General features: G+C 41.9%; 1 protein-coding gene, 1 long non-coding RNA gene and 1 pseudogene across 4 annotated transcripts in view; 2 read left to right on the top strand and 1 right to left on the bottom strand.

Moving 5' to 3' along the window:
- The window catches only part of PAPSS2 (3'-phosphoadenosine 5'-phosphosulfate synthase 2), a 93,675-nt gene that overhangs the window by 32,794 nt on the left and 43,718 nt on the right, over window positions 1-17,163 (top strand). The window lies entirely within an intron of this gene.
- On the bottom strand, window positions 2,698-15,303 carry LOC102483526 (uncharacterized). The gene is made up of 3 exons (XR_337589.3): window positions 14,733-15,303; window positions 3,293-3,410; window positions 2,698-2,791 (listed from the first exon to the last, which is right to left on the bottom strand). It is a non-coding gene; the product is annotated as an uncharacterized LOC102483526 (long non-coding RNA).
- LOC102483114 (transcription initiation factor IIA subunit 2 pseudogene) lies at window positions 10,220-10,548 on the top strand (annotated as a pseudogene).

Raw genomic sequence — 17,163 nt, 5'->3', positions numbered from 1 at the left:
AGCAGGAAAGGAGATTTTCTGCTTCTACATCTTCCATGGCCCTCTTAGAACAGGCTACAGTTTGCTGGATCTACCCACATATTATTGGTCTTTGGTGTGATGACAAGAAAGTGTGGAGGCCTGTATCTCCTCTTAGACGCTAGATGTTCCTCACCCCAAGAAGGGGAATCATGCACCTTCTTTTCTATTTTGGAACATAAGTAATATTGGCAGCTTCAAATCTGGATAAGTTTTGTTTTCTTCTGTTTGTTTGTTTGCTGTGTTTTGTTTTAAATAACAAAGGTGGTTGTCTGTGTATTTACAGATAGGTTTAAATGTTTTCTTCTTTCTGTAAAGGCTTATTGTAAAAGTTAAATGTCCAGATTATTCTCTGTGGAACTTCACCCTTTTCTCCCAGCACCCCTTTCCACTGAGGAATCTGTTAGCTGTGCCAGCCAGGAGGAAAGTGGCAGTTTTCCAAAAAGAAAAAAAAAAAAAGACCCATTTACTCATTGGTTGATAGAGGAGGAGTGTACAGCTGCTTAGGAACATTTGAATTCAGTCTTCTGGGGTTTGACTTTGCCTTCTCTTCCCCCTAACGTCTGCATGTGATTCTTCACACATGCCCATTCAACCACCTCCTAGCCAATGAACCAGCTCACAGCTAATTTCAAGGTAGTGCGTGAAAACTTAATGTTCTTTATTACTTTTTACATTTGCCAGAGCGGTATACACTCACTGGAGAGAGACCGCAAGAGAGAGAGAGAGAAAGAGAAGAAAAATGAGAAAGTATCCCCCGCAGGGGGGTGGGGTGGCCACACCATAATCCTGTCATTTCTCCTTTTGGGATTTTGGGCACACATGCAAATGCACCGAGTGTTTTTCAAGCCACTGGGCCTGGGATTCAAACCATGCAGTTGGCCATGTGGGATCCAGTCACCTAACCACCATATCACAAGCTGGCCCCTGAATGTTTTCAATATAGGGTATTAGGTCTTGATGGAAAAATGATCTCCGCTATGAAAAATTACTATGTCTGTAATTTCGGAACTGGTTGTGAAACTGTGGACTCTAGAAACAGCACATACTATTCTCTCATAAGGTCATTGTTTTTAGCAGCTAACAGTTTGGAACCGAGACTTTTAAACCACCCCCAGTGATCAACACTAGAGACAGGCATTCCTTTGACAAGAATTCCTAAGGCGAGAATTTTATAAATGGAGTAATAAGAATGAGGCCCAGAAAGACACATCCACAATGTTCAGGTGGTTTGTGCATGTAATAAAAGCAAGGTTAAGGCTTTTTTTTCTGAAAAGTAGACCCTTTGTTAGATAAAACACAGGACCCCAGATAAGTTTGGATTTCAAACAAACAGTGAATAATACTTTTGGTGTAAATATTTTCTGAATATTACATGGGACATATGTAATTGTATTTGTCAAATCTGGCGGCCTAATTAGGTTTTCAGGATAGTTGCAGCATAATTCCAGCTAGTTAATATTTGCTGAGAACTTCCTGCACTAAGGTTAGGCTCAAAAACAGCCTCAGAAGCTGCAGGACAAGGCCTTGTGTGGGTCTTTTTCATCATTGTCCCCAGAGCCCCAGCACAGTTTCACAACTGGTGCTCAATAAATACTTTCTGCAAGTTAATCAAAGACATACAACAAGTGTGGAATATGGTGAACTTCTGATGCTTATAACCTAGGTGGGAACGCAAGCTCTGCTGTAGAGAAAGACATTGTGGCTAAACCTATCTCATCTTGGATTTTTAGTGGTTAAATTCACTAAATAGATTAGCCAATTTATAGAAAGAATTTAGATTCTAAATATGTGAGAGGTTATACCCACTTAAATAATATTAAGAGTAAACAGGAAATTGAACAATAGTCTTTCTGAATTTGATGTAATCTTTTAATTTATCTGATTTAAAACTACCCTACTAGACAAAATGTCACCTACCTTCTTTTTAAAAAGATTTTTTTTTTAATTGTCAGAGGGCACATGCATTCACCAGAGAGAGAGAGAGAGACAAAGAGAAAGGGGGGAAGAAAGCACCACAGTGGAGCATGGTCACACCACAAACCCTTCTCCATTTCTCTGTCCCGTCAGGATTTGGGACGTGCATGCACATGTGCCTCGTGTGTTTTTCAAGCCACCATCGCTGATTTCAAGCCCCAGTTAGCCACGTGGGATCTGGCTGCCTCAGCCATTAGGCAGCAGGGACGGCCCAGCCTACCTTCTATCATCTAATGTTCTAGTCAAATAAGCCATGTATTTTTTTTTAAAAAGAATTATTTTATTGAACTTCATTTATTTATTTACTTATTTTAATTTGACCAGAGAGGCACAGAGCAAGAGAGAGAGAGAGAACGTGAGAAAGCAAGCCACCAGGTCTGGGACCTGCCAGCTCCAAGTCATGTATTTTTAAGACTTATTTTTGACAGGGTTGAATTTGATCAAGTGGGAAATAGTTGTGCACTAACTGTCCAGGTGTAACATGAGGGCTTCCTATAAAGTAGAAATTATTGTACGCTTGATCTGCATTTTGCTTCTAAGGAAATGATAACTCATTATAGTTCTTCATTTATAAAAGTAGTCAATACAAAAGCTAATTATTATATATAATATTGTTCAGAGTATAAAAATTAGGCATACAGAATTTGTCATTGTTAGAATTTGTTTTATTTATTTATTTTTTCAAAATATAATGAGAAAACCAACAATGCTGGCTGCATGGCACAGTGGTTGTGTGCTGCTGAGGAGAAAAGCCAAATTGCACTTTGACCGTAGATCGAATCCCAGCCCAGTTGACCTGAAACACAGCAGACATATGCATGAGTACTCAGGACCCAGCAGGCTGGAGGGCTGGAGGCGGGGGGCTGCGACGCAGTCAGACAGATGGGGGTGCTCATCTCTCTCACATGCACGTGCATGTACACACACGCTCTATCATGAGTAAAGGAGAAGAAAAAAAACTGAAAAATATCAACCTCCAAACCAGGCAAATAAATGTAATACAATCATAAGTTCATCAAATCTCAGCATTATAAGACCTTAAATAGCATGTATATTGAAGATAATATATTCTTTCTTCTTCAGAGGAAAACCTGAGTAATGATAGAAATTTTTTGTTTGTTTTGAAGAGAGGTTTTTGCTATAGGGTGCATGCACTTTCTGGAAAGACAGAGACAGAGAGACAGAAAGCAAGAATCACACACACACACACACACACACACCCTCCCCGAGGGGGGGATGGCTACACCATAATCCCTTCTCCTCCAGTCTCCTCCCAGGATCTTGAACACACACACACATGCGCCCGGAGTGAGTTTCAGCAGCTGGGTCTGATGCCTGAACCAAGGTCGATTTTCTGGGAGTCCAACGATGTAGTGTTGTTACGCCATCTGCTGGTTCCATAATGATAGAAATTTCTAAAAAACAAAAACCCAATCATTCTTTCTTCTTTGTAACACTGACTAAAAACCCAATCATTCTTTCTTCTTCTTTGTAACACTGACTAAAACAATCCTCTCATTTTTCTGACTTGCTTGAAGTGCTACTCAGTACCATTCAATCTTAGTAAGTTGTCTCCAGGCAGTAGTATAGCCAGAAGAATTGAAGTCCCAAGAAAAAGAAAAGATCAATAAATTTGACTACACACACACACAGACACACACACACACAAAACCAACATAAAAAACACATACACACAAACTATGTGGCAAGCAACACCATAAACAAAGTCATAAATGACATGATTCACAGTGTTAAGGGACAAAGAACTGATAGGAAGAGGCCTTGTATGTAAAGAGCTTCTGTAAAGTGAAAGACCAACTATACAATACGAAATGGTAAAGAGCGCTAATGGGAATTTTTTTAAAAAGAGGGCCTCCAGCCCTCCAGCCTGCTGGGTCCTGAGTCCTAAATATAATGAAAGCTGTATAATATCACACATAATAGAAATTAAAAACAAAACAGAGTATCACATTGAAATACCCCTTTGTATCTATCAGCTTGGCGGAAATCCGTATGTTTTGATAGCACATGCTGTGGCAATGTTCCCAAGAACCTGGAACTCCCATTTCCTGCTTGTGGGAGTATAGGCTGCTGGGATCATCTCTGGAGGGCAATTCGGTCATGTCTGTCAGTATCACAAATGCCATACTGGTTGACCAGTCCTTCCAACTCTAGAAAATAATCTCACAGACACATTGTCACAAGCAAGAAATTAAGTCTCAGGTTATTCATTGCTGCACCATTTGGTTTGTAGTAATAAAATATGGAAACCATCCAAATACCCATCAAAACAAAACTAGTTGAACGTTTACATTATAGTATATCCATACAGTGGAACATTTTTTGCAAGGTTGAAATGAATAAGAAAACTCTATACTGATTGGGTTTGCCAAGAAAAACTTGAAAAGACAAGGTGTCTAATAGTGTGGAAGGGAGGATTAAATAAAAATATACATATTTAGAAATTTACTTCTACTGGGGACCAGCAGTTAGCATAATGGCTATGTCGCTGGACTCCCACGTAGTCCACCACGGTTCGAGTCCTGGACCTAGTGGCTTAAAACTCATGCCAGGCGCATGTGCGTGAGTGCCCAAGATCTTGAGAGGAGAATGGAGGAGAAGGGATTGCGGCGTGACCATCCCCCCGGGCGGTGATTTCTCGCTTTCTGTCTCTCTTGTCTCTCTCTGTCTGTCTGGTGAGCGCACGCACCCTATAGCAAAAAAAAAAAAAAAAGAAAAAGATAGAAATTTACTTCTACTGGTATAAAGAACCTGACAGGACATACCAGAAACTAACAGAAATGGTTTTATGTTTTTAAACTCTTTGCCATAGGGCATGTGCGCTTGTCAGAGAGAGAGAGGTGAGAGAGAAAGTGAGAAATCATGCCTCAGGGTGAGACTGCACCACAATCACTTTTTCCTCCATTCTCCTCCTGGGATTTTGGGCAATGCACACACACATGCCCCGTGTAGTTTTCAAGCTGCCAAGTCCAGGACTCGGCCCATGTGGGAGTTCTGCATCTTAACCACTGTGCCACCTGCTGGCCCTGCTTTTCTTTTTTAATACCTGTTGCCAGGTATTAAAAAAGAGAGGATGGATACTTGAGAGCGATAAGGACTGAGAGAGGAAGCAGGATTCTTTCATATACATTTCGCGTGTGTATGTATTTTTTCAGCCCTGTGGGTTTTGCCTATTTGCTAATTAAATAGTGAAAAAAGAAGACTGGCATGTGCCTCCATACAGAAGCAAGACAGAGCTTGAACTCTTGAGAGGCGTTCTGGGATCAGACTGCCAAGTGTGTAGAACTTTAAGATAGGGAGGGGTGAGGGAGCTGCAAAGACACCTGCTGACCACTGAGTGGCTCAGGAGCTGGCAGGGGGAGGAGTCAAGCCAGGTAAACAGGGATGATTATTCTCCAAGTCTTAGAATGAGCAACCACTGCCACAAAAATCCTTCAGAGGAAGAGGAGAGTGGGCTGTGTGCAACCCAGGGGTAGAGCTGGGGTAATTTTCAGGAGCCAGGTCCAAGTTGGCAGAAAGAGGGTCCGAATAAAGAGACGTCATGGAATAAGCAAGACACACATTTTCTAGAACCCAGACTGCGTTCTCTGGATAAAACAAACTGAAATGCAACATGGCTTCCTTCATCCAACTTATTTCACCCTGTGCTTTGTCCTCCATCTCCTAACACATCTTTTTTTCATTCTACTCATTTATTTTAATTTGACCAGAGAGACACATGCAGAGAGAGAGAGAGCGAAAGTGAGAAAGCAAGCCACCAGGTTTGGGACTTGAACCATGGTAGGCCATGTGGGGAGTGCCCAGCACCTTAACCAGCACGCCACGTAACACATCTTTTTTAGGAAGTCGTAGTCACTTCCTACAACTTATTTGTCCCCAATAGTCTTATTTCTAAACAGAGCTTTTAAGATCCCCCAAAATTACTCAATTTGGAGTAACAAGACTTGGATTTGTTATCCTGTGAACAACTATGTGATTTTGGTCCAAAACACTTAGTATCATTATTATTTTTTTTTTTTTGGAGAGGTCTTTTCGCTATAGGGCGCGTGCGCTCGCCAGACAGACAGAGAGAGACATAGAGACAGAAAGCGAGAAATCACCACCCAGGGGAAATGATAACGCCACAATCCCTTCTCCTCCATTCTCCTCTCGGGATCATGGGCATGCACGCACACGCGCCCGGCGTGAGTTTTAAGCCACCGGGTCCGGGACGCGAACCGCGGTCGACTACGTGGGAGTCCAGCGACATAGCCATTACGCTAACTGCTGGTTCCCAGTATCATTATTTTTAATTTTCCAGAGGGTATGTTGTATTCACCAGACAGCAACAGAGAGAGGGAGGGAGAGGGAATGTGAGGAAGCACCTTCATGGGGGATGGCCACACCATAATCTTTTCTCCTCCTCTCTCCCTTTCTTTAGGATTTCGGGGACACACACACACACACACACACACACACATACACACACACATCCGGCATGTTCTTCGAGCATCCTGATGGGGACTCCAGCTGCACAGTTGGCCATGTGGGCTTCAGGTGTCTTAACCAGCAGGCCACCAGCTGGCCCAACATTTAATATCTTTAGACTTCCATTTTGCTACCTATGAAATGGGGAAAATGAGGGCTGCTGTACACCACTGACTTTAGCGAGGCTCAGGTGTGGCTCTGGAAACAGGTGAAGGGGCTGATGCGGTGGCAGTTTCACATGTACACTAGTCAGTAGCCATGAATGCATGTTCTGCCCATGGATGAGAAGGCTCTGCATTGTTTACTCTCCACAGAGGGAGAAGTAGCAGGGCATGAGAAAACATCACAGTTGGCAAAAGCCCCTGACTTTTGATAGAAATCATTAGATTTACTTCTACACTACATGTGTAGGAGAAGGCTGAGTAGGACACGCAAAGACTGCCTAAACAACCTTAACTAATATCATTAGCTTAATTAGTGCTATTGTAATTTCTTATTAATAATAATAACCATTTTAATTATCACTAATACAAAATTTATTCTGGTTGACATTTATTAAGAGTTTACCTCGTGGCCAGACCTTGTGCTGTTTCACGTACATGTTTTCATTTAATTCTCATAAGAGTCACGGAAGGCAGCCACTGGTATTAAAATCATATTACAAATGCGAGGACTGAGAGGTTAAGACATTTGCTCTAGGGCACAGAGTTGGCAGCTGGCAGAACCAGGATGCGTGGTGTTACTCTGCCCTGGTCCTCAGCTCCTTAACGTCTCTATTTGTCCAGGGTCACACAGGTCATTGGCTTCTTCAAGGGGACATACATTTAATAGGGATGGTAAGGGGCGAGAACATTTGTCTGTCTCTACAGTCATTGGTATCAATATTGTTAGATTCATCTTACAGGACAAACAAGGGTGCCTGCCCCCAGATCTAACTCAGCTGAGGTTTTAAAAAACATCTCTGCTGTTCCTATAGCCCAATCCAACCACTTGGGCACTGATGTTGTTCTAAGACTATCTCAGCACCTGGCTCCACCTTTGACCCCAACAGACACTTGACTGACTGCCCAAATTTATGAACTATTACGGGCATGGTAAATTAGTTCAAGTGAAAATACTTCAGGTTCACTGTGTAAATGTCAAATCCTACACTATCCCAGATCATGAGAATTCAAGGACAAATGTGAATAGAGTAGCCCCTCCAGAGCTCCCATCTGGTAAACCAGAAAGACACATCAGCAAATAACTATAATTAACCTACATTTTTTCTCTTTTTATTAACATATAATAATTGTAGGCCAGCAGGTGGCCTTGTGGTTAAGGCGCTGAACTCCCACCTAACCAACCTCGGTTCAAGTCCCAAACCTGGTGTCTTGCTTTATCAGTTTCCCTTTCCTCTCTCTCTCTCTGGTCAAATTTTAAAAATTATAATAATAATAACAAATAAATAACTCTTTTAAAATAGCCATATGGTAATTGTACACATTTGTGGGGATACAATGTGACTTTTCAGTATAAGAATAAAATGCGTAATAATTAAATCAGGATAATCAGCACACTCATCATCTCAACTATTTGTCATTACACATGTGGGGAACATTCAGAATCCTCCATTTTCATTATTTTAGATACATAACAAGGCTTTCCATCTATATTCTCCCTACTGTATTGTATAATACTAGAAATTGTTCTCTAATATTACTTAGTGTTCCCTAGATTTGCCTCAGTATTAAAATCATCTCAGATACTTAAAAAAAAAAAAAAAAGACAAAGAAGAAAAAGCGAACAAAAACTCCTACATTTTCTTGGGTTTTAGACCAATTGAATCAGAATTTCTTGGAGAGAGTCCTGGGAATCTGTATTTTTAAGAAGTGCCTGAAGAGAATCTAATGTTAAGAGTGAGCTAGGAAGTAAGATATCAGTAAAAACAGGATACTGTGGGGCCAGAAGAGGAAGCTGCTAAGTCTGTCTCATTAGTCAAAGCCTCACAGTAATGTTTAGGCCACACCTTATCAAGTGAGTGAGCAGACGAAAGAAAGGACTTCCCAAACAAGGAAGATCTGGGAGAATGCCTAGGAACACAAAAATAATGTTTTGCTCTGGGCTGGTACTCTGGGTTTTTGTGACCGCCAAGAAGGGCAGTAGGTAAAACTGAAAAACTCAACCTTAAAAGCCACTCAGGGGTAACTACAGAATCTTAGCATGGGAATGTTACTCTCCTGCCAAAGGGAAGAATGGCCTGATGGCAGAGACAGGGAGTACAGTCTGAAAGCAGTCAAAGAAGTTCTAGTAGCTGTTAGCTAATGGCAGTGGTAAGAAGGGCTGAGCTAAAATCAACAGGACTTGGAGACAGGTTGATTTAAGAAAAGTGAGGGGGGCGTTGTAGTATCCTGACTCCCAGCCTAGGTGATGGGGAGAAGTGTGAGCCGTTGACGGTAATGAGAAATATGGAGAGAGCCTGAGGTCACAACAGGCAAATGAATTCCATCTTGGTCATGTTGCATTTCAGAGGCTCTGGGGGATCCTCTCACTGGGTATCTGGATATTTGAAGAAATAAATTTGGGAGCCCACAGCATCTCAATGGTAGATAAAGTCTGGGTCCACTCTTTTTTTTGAGAGGTTTTCGCTATAGGGCGCATGCGCTCGCCAGACAGAGAGAGACATAGAGACAGAAAGCGAGAAATCACCCCCCAGGGGGGATGGTCATGCCGCAATTCCTTCTCCTCCATTCTCCTCTTGGGATCTTGGGCACACACGCACACGCGCCCGGCGTGAGTTTTAAGTCACCAGGTCCGGGACGCGAACCGCGGTTGACTACATGGGAGTCCAGCGACATAGCCATTACGCTAACTGCTGGTTTCCAAGTCTGGGTCCACTCTTGACGACTGAGTGGGAGACCATGCCTTCTGATGGAGTGTCCCTTTCCTGGGTTCTCTTAATTGGATAATCAACATATTATAGATAAAATGAGAACTTTGAACTGGACCAGAATGGCCACACTAAAGTCCTACAATTTTGCATACCTGAAAGTATAATGTTCTTTCTTCTCCTTTGGATCCCATCTCACTGTGTATGATGTATAGATAGTGGAATGAATAATATTTTAATTTAATTGTGTCTGAGCACAGAGTGATCAACCTTTGTGTGTGCCAGCTTTTTCATGTAAACATTTCAGAATGGTGATTTCAGGTCATTTAAACCTAAAGGACTCTTTCAGTTCACAATAATATATATTTCAGTTGATTCTCTTTGGATTGTTTTCATTTGTGGAGGAAGATCTACGAGAGGGTGTGTTCAGAGAGTTCGTAGCTTATTTGACACATTCGAGCAGTGTGCTCAATCAGTGATTTAAGGGGTAACTTTGATTTCAGCACTAACTGAAGGGCATTGGCTCACATTAGCTTAATTGATTCTCTTAGAATATAGGGATATCACCAAACCATCATCATGAATCATACATGGTTCTTTGGTGCAGATTTCAAAGAATATTTTATAAACGTATTTGTTAATGGGAGTTCTGTTTTTCTTTTTATTGTTATTATTTTTAATTTCCTAGAGGGTGTGCATACTTACAGGTGGGAGATAGAGGGAGATAGAGATAGATGGAGAGGATCAGGGGAGCGGCACCTCCTACCCCGCTCCTGGCCACTGGTGTCTGCTCATGGCAGGAAGCACCTGTGCCACAGGGTATCAGTACAGGCCTGAGTAAGGAAAACGGTATCTTCCTCCTAAGCCATGGCATAGCAGCTATACAAAAATACCACTTCAGCAAACAGTCTTCGGGAGAACTTAAATGAGCTCGTACAGTCTCAACAGATTACCCCCTATTTGCCCTTCAAGTTCTACTTCAGTTTGATAAGGCTATAAATTCAGCATTGGCTCAGAGGGTCAGGAACAGAGTTAATTTCAGGGGCTCTCTCAGTATGTACAGATTCTGCAATGATGTGTGGACTTTCGTATTGAATGATGTTGAATTCAGAGAGGTGACAGAACTTATTAAAGTGGATAAAGTGGAAATTGTAGCCTGTGATGGTAAAAACACAGGCTCCAATAATACAGAATGAATAGAAAAAAAAATTTTTTATGCCATCTTCTGTCATTATTCATCGCTTTTTGAAGAGAAGCATAGAAGAGGCTTTTTAAATTTATCCTAGCATTGCAGAAATGATAACACTGTGCTATACTATCAGAGAATTCCAGTAGAAAGAAGCTTAAAATTCTGTAGCCTCTTACCTTTACTATACAGCATGAGGAAGCATAACTTTCTTTAATAATAAATCAAAAGTTATTGCCCACCTAAGAACATTCTGTAATAAGCTCATTGTAAAATGAAAAAGAGGAGGGGGGAGTGAGAAAGCACCCCCCGCCCCCCTGGGATGGACATGCCACGATCCTGTCTTCATTTTTCTCTCCTTTCAGGATTTTGAGCACACACACATTTCTGGCATGTCTTTCAAGCAACTGGGGCTGGGACTTGAACCACACAGTGGGCCATGTGAGATCGAGTAGTCTTAACCACCTCACCACTGGCTGGCCCTGGGAGTTCTGTTCTTTTAACATTTAGACTTTTAACACAGACTTCGTCTGTATTCTGTAGTGAGGTCTGTGAGAGGACAGGACAGACACAGTAGATCCCATGTTAAGAACACTTTGGCCTATACCATCTAGGTAACTATAACTGAAGTTTGGAACGTGTTTTATTGAGTACTGATATTAAAGTATGTGTGCTGTTGAGTGCCAAACTTTATGAAAAGCAACGTTAGTTAATCAACCAACAAAATATGTATTAAAGTTCCATTAGTCATTCAATAAATACTTACAGAATATCTAATAAAGTCCAAATACTCCACATTTGCCACCTCTTTTTCATCTTTGCAAGAATTAACAAGGATTATAATCCCACCATTTCTGAGATTTACAGAGGTTAGAGATATAGAGAAGTTAGGCTTGTTTAAGGTTCTAGTGTAGCCAGGATTTCGATTGACTCTAAACTGTTCAATCTTAAAATCCATGTCATTTCTTCCTGGCCAGGACCTGTCAGGAAATCAAAGCTGTATAAGCTATAGTCCCTACCATGCAGAGTTTAAGATGAAGTCTAGAACATAAGACTTACATCTGTAAGTCTATAAAACATAAGACATTGGTGAAAAACATTTAAGCAAGTGCGATAAGATCCAATAACTATGGGAATTTAGGGGAGAGACGTCAAGGCAGGCAGCTTGAGTCTATAGGGTTTGTGTTGCTTGAAGAGCAGGTAACGTGGATGGTTGAGGGCAAGCAGAAATGCTTTCAGATGATAAGAGCTGAATGAAAAAAGGTGCAAAGCCAAAACGATCAAGCAGTGTTCAAGAAATCATGAATAGACCTGCTTCCTAGAGCAAACATTCTGCATCCCAGAGTAGAAAATGTTGTTGAAAAGGAAACTGGAGCCTGTTAGTGGAGGGCCCTGAATTCCAGGTAAAGAAGTTGGACTTTATTCTGTGGTTAATAGGAAGCTATTTCAAGTTTTGAATATAAAGTAACATGACTTGAGAGTATTTTAGGAAATTCACCTGAATGTCAACTGGAAGATGAAGCAGTAGAACTGGAAGGACTCTGGACCGGGGTAGAAATAACACACGATCGATGTTTATAACCTTGGAGAGACCTAGAAGGAGTCAGGCCCTGAGATACTGTGCCCAAGAATAAGGTCCAAAAGTAAGGCCAGACCAAGGGGGCATTTATTCACAGTTGCAGAGGCTGGGGCTGCCAGAAGGAAACTGCAAACATGGTCAAGAAGGGAAGCAGAGGTCAGATCTGGAGAAGCCTTTCATAGCATCAGATGGATCTAGGAGCACTAGCAACTGTCCTAGTCCATTTAGGCAACTATAGCAAAATATCAGAGGCTGACTGGCTTATAAAGAACAGAAGCTTATTTCTCACAGTTCTGGAGTCTGGAAAGTCCAAGATCCGGTCACCAGCACATCTGGTGTCTGATGAAGGACCTTCTTCCTATAACCTTACATGGTAAGAAAAGGGCCAGGGGACCAGCAGTTAGCATAATGGCTATGTCGCTTGACTCTCATGTAGTCAACCATGGTTCGAGTCCTGGACCTGGTGGCTTAAACTCATGCCAGGCACATGTGTGTGCATGCCCAAGATCCCGAGAGGAGAATGGAGGAGAAGGGATTGCGGCATGGCCATCCCCCCTGAGGGGTGATTTCTCGCTTTCTGTCTCTCTGTCTCTCTCTGTCTGTCTGGCAAGCACACACGCCCTATAGCAAAAACCTCTTCAAAAGAAAGAAAGAAAGAGAGAAAGAGAGAAAGAAAGAAAGAAAGAAAGAAAGAAAGAAAGAAAGAAAGAAAGAAAGAAAGAGGGGAAAAAAAGGAAAGAAAAGGGCCAGCAGCTCTGTGGGGCCTCTTTATAAGGGAATTGATCTTGCTCATGAGGCCTCCTTCCTCATGACCTAATCCCCTCCAGAGGCCCCACCCAATACCATTACTTTGGGGATCAGATTTTCAACATATGGATATGAAGGGAGGTGGAGAGCACAAGATTTAGACCATAGCAGCCTATTAATAAAAACTGGGGGAGGGCAGTGAGAGGACCTGGAACAAGTTCTTGTGCAAAACTGAATACCCTCTAGCAGCCTGCTCACCACACACTGTGGAGGGAGCTAGCCCTGACACTAAACTTGAAGTCAGAGGAACCAAGATATGAAAGCTCTAAGTCACAGTGGATATCAGAAGAAAGATCTTTATCATATGAGAGCACTCACAAAGAAAGACATGACAGGGCTTATAGATCTATGATACATAATCAGAGAGGAAGGAGAGTTGTGGTCTTATAAGCCCTTATAGTCATTTGAAGAATAAGCCCTGTTCTGAATGTTCATTTGGAAATCAGTTATTTGGGCTTCAAGAAATTTTCATCATTAAGAGGCTTTTTACACAAGGAAATGTTTTCAAAATCAGTTCTACATCTCAGGAATATGGCCACCTCAGTGTAACCATGGACTCTAAATTTCCCGTGCCCTCATGATCTTTCTGCTTGCCTATTGGCATGAGTGTGAGCTATGTCCATACAGATCTGACTTGGGATGATGCTTGTGAGTCCTGGTGTGTAGAACTGTCAGTCTGCTCCTGGTGGTTCTGGGAAGTAACTCCACACATGTAGACTGCCCACACCCCCAACTTCCAGCTATGTAATTCTCCATCTTGGGTCTATTCTAGGACAAGATGCAATTTTAGGATTGTTTGACCCAGAGGTTTTTCACTCTTTTTTTGAATAGAGAGATTTTAGCTATAGGTTGTGTGTGCTTGCCGGAGAGACTGAGAGACATAGAAAGTGAGAAATTGCCTCATAGGGCAATGGCCATACCACAACCCCTTCTCATTCTCCTCTCAAAATGTTGGGTATACACAAACATGCACCTTGGCATGAGTTTTAAGTTGCCAGGTCCAGGACTTGAACTGCAGTCGACCATGTGGGAGTTAGCAATGTAACCACTATGCCATCTGTTGGTCCAGTATTCACTCTTATCTGCCTTGTAATAAGTTCTATCTGCTTCTCTGTCACTGTCCTATTTCTTCTGCAAAACCATAACCCTTTTTAGTTTTTCTCCTGTAAGAAGTTTCCAATCTCCTTTTTCCTTCTCCTTTCTCTTGCTTTCCTCAGATCCCTCTACATGGTAAATTAAAGGATGTATATAGGTCATACTGGGAGGTTTGGGACATTGAGAGGGACAGGGGAAGATTAATCTCATCTCCATTTCAGAAGAACAAAAGGAACTCAGAAGAAAGCACTGTTAGGTCTCATCAGTTTTCTCTCAACCCAAATCTTACTTGTAATACTGTTTTTTCTTTTATGGAGGAGTGGAGAGAGACAGATAAATATTTTCAACAGGATTGTGCTTTGTGATACTCCTGTTAGCTAGGATTGCAGATACACACAACCATGCCCAGCATGGTCAGGTTAGCCTGGGAACTGAATCCAGGCCTCCCATGTGGCCTCCAGCCTCCAAAGCAGTGACTTTACTTATGCACCATGGTGGCCGGGCCCTTACATGTAATATTCTTAAATGGGGTCCACAGATATTGTAGATACGTCCATACTTATTATATGTGTCCCCACTTGTTATGGTTTTTCCATTCATTTTTCTGTCTCTTGTACTTTACTCCGTGAAGTGCCTGTGAAAGGATTTCTTACGTAACTCTAAGCCATTTTTTGATTGTTGTTACTCTTTCACAGCATGGCATGTGCGCTTACCAGAGAGAGACGGGGGCTGGGGTGGGTGAGAAAGCACTGCATCCCAGGTTTCAAAAGTCACTTTGGCACATCCCTTTCTGTACCACCAATGGGAGTGAGGCGAGGGCCTGGCAGAGACACACACTGCAAACCTGGGCTTTGTGACAAGACAGACTCTAATGAGCTCACAAGGCCTACCTGGCGCAAAGGTCACCCTCTGTCTTGATTTTTAAAAAATGTATTCATGATACTGAGAGGGCCCCATGAGAGCAGTAAGTGGGGAGTAGGATGAGGAGGCTTCAAACTGGTTTACCTCAGCGTGGGGTACTTTTTGGCTGGGCTTTAATAATCAGTCAATGTGTACATGCATGCATGTGCATGTGTGTGTGTGTGTGTGTGTGTGTGTGTGTGTGTGTGTGTAAAACTATTAACTCCACAGAGTGCTGTCCTATCTACCATCTGATATGATCATGAACCCTACCCCTATAGACCTGCCTTAGAGTGGACCCAAATCCTCCAAACCCTCCTAAACCTGGGTGATTCAGCCTCAAACTGCCATCATCCCTCCAGACTAGATTCAATGCCGCCTGGAACTCATTAGATTTAACATCCAACTGTGCACATGTGTGGTATTTCCTCTGTTATTTTATATCGGTAGTTATTTTATATCATCCTTTCAAGAACTCTATGAGAAAAAAGTATCTTTATTCTCATTTTGTGGAAAAAGAAATGGAGGTTCAGAGATGTCGATACCTTTCCCCAGGTCACACAGGAGATAGCTTGAGAAGCAGGTTTCAAATCCAGATTTGCTTGACTTTAAAACCCGTACTCATGCTAGGCCTGTGCATGCCACAGGGTATTTTCCTAGGCCTGGAAGAAGGGAGGGGCTTCTGCAAAATTTTTCTTAGAGACCCAGAATAGAAACATGCCATCAATTTTGTGGTCTCTGGGCCACTTCCTTGTCAGTGACAGTGTTAGACTAGGTGCTGAGGATGTCTGTATGCTCTCTCTCCACATGCAGGGTGACAAGCATTTTATTCCTTCAGCATGTGTTTTGTTTTCCATAGAAGAATCATTCTTCTGACAGCCACTTTCTTTCCAAAGCCTAGAACACCATATGCTCGCTAGACGACGAACGCTGTCAGCAAGGAAAAGAAAAAATGTTGGCTGCCCTCCCCTTTTGGAGTTCAAATATTGTTCAGAACATTTTGCTTCTATTTTATTTGTTGGCCTTTTACAAAATATCAAAGATGAAATAAATGAGAAGCAAAAGATCTTGCTGAACCAATGGTGCCCAGTACCTGGTTAGCTGAAAACATTTTGTTTGTTTAAACAGTACTGGAGTAATAGAAAATTGTACAAAACCCCATGATTAATATGTGGCTAACAAAGACCAAAAGCTCAGAAATTAAACAAATTAAATACAGTATTAGAGTAGTCCCTTCTGGTTAATTCTGAACTGTTTCTGAAAACAATGAATTTTTTGGGAAGGCATTAAGATCATAACAAAGCTCCCACAGAAGAACAGAGCCTGAAGTTTATTCTGGATCTCTGCCTGTATAGAAAAAAAAAAAAATGGCCACAGGAGAAAAAAAAATATGTCCATGTAGACAAAATAAGATTTTGGTGAGCACAGCTGGGCACTTTTATCTTATATGCTGTGATTGGGATCAGAGTCCTTTTACAGAAATGCAGCAGTGTTGAATAATAGGATTTTCTCACGTAAAATCTTATTGTATATTTTCTTACTTGCTTACTTTTTTTCACGGCTCTTTTTGTGTATTTGGTAAAACTTATACATGATAAGGGGGATAGATGGTGGTGTGGTGTAAAAAGCTACACTCTGTGCCATTGACCCACATGGGAAGATTCCAGATTTGCATCTTGAGACTTCTCTCAGGCACATGTGCATACCTATGATCCAGGGCTGGCTGAAGTTGAAGGAAAGGGGGAACATCTAGAAGTCAAGGTCTTGTTGGGGATGCTCTCTCTTTGTTGCTCTTTTTCTGTCTCTTTCACTCATAGCCTAGTGGTTAAGGGAGCCAGATCTAACATGACCATCCTTGGTTTGAATTCTGGCCCTAGTGGCTTAAAAAACAGCCAGGCATATGTGTATGTGTGCCCCAAATCCCAATAGGATGTAGAAATGGAGGAGAAAGGATTGCAGTGGAGCAGGGGGGGTGCTTTCTCCCTTTCCTTTTTTTTCCCCCCTTTTCTTAGTGTAAGTAAAAGGTAGTTTATTAAGTAAAAGTACACTCCTGAGAGGTAGGAACAGGCCTGAGCAGACAGAGAAAGAGTGACTCAAAAGGCCCCAGCAGTTGCATTCTGCCAAATTTATCATTTTAAACCTAGGTCATGTAGGTTGATCATTGGCTGGGTCCACTGATTGTTCTCATTGGCTCTATCAAATGTGGCTGGGTCCACTGATTTATCTCATTGGCTATATCAAATG

Source organism: Tupaia chinensis, unplaced genomic scaffold (genome assembly GCF_000334495.1).
Source record: "Tupaia chinensis unplaced genomic scaffold, TupChi_1.0 Scaffold147458_1, whole genome shotgun sequence".
NCBI classification, from domain to species: domain Eukaryota; kingdom Metazoa; phylum Chordata; class Mammalia; order Scandentia; family Tupaiidae; genus Tupaia; species Tupaia belangeri.
The sequence above is the reverse complement of the archived record's forward strand: the minus strand, read 5'-3'. Positions and strand labels throughout refer to the sequence as shown.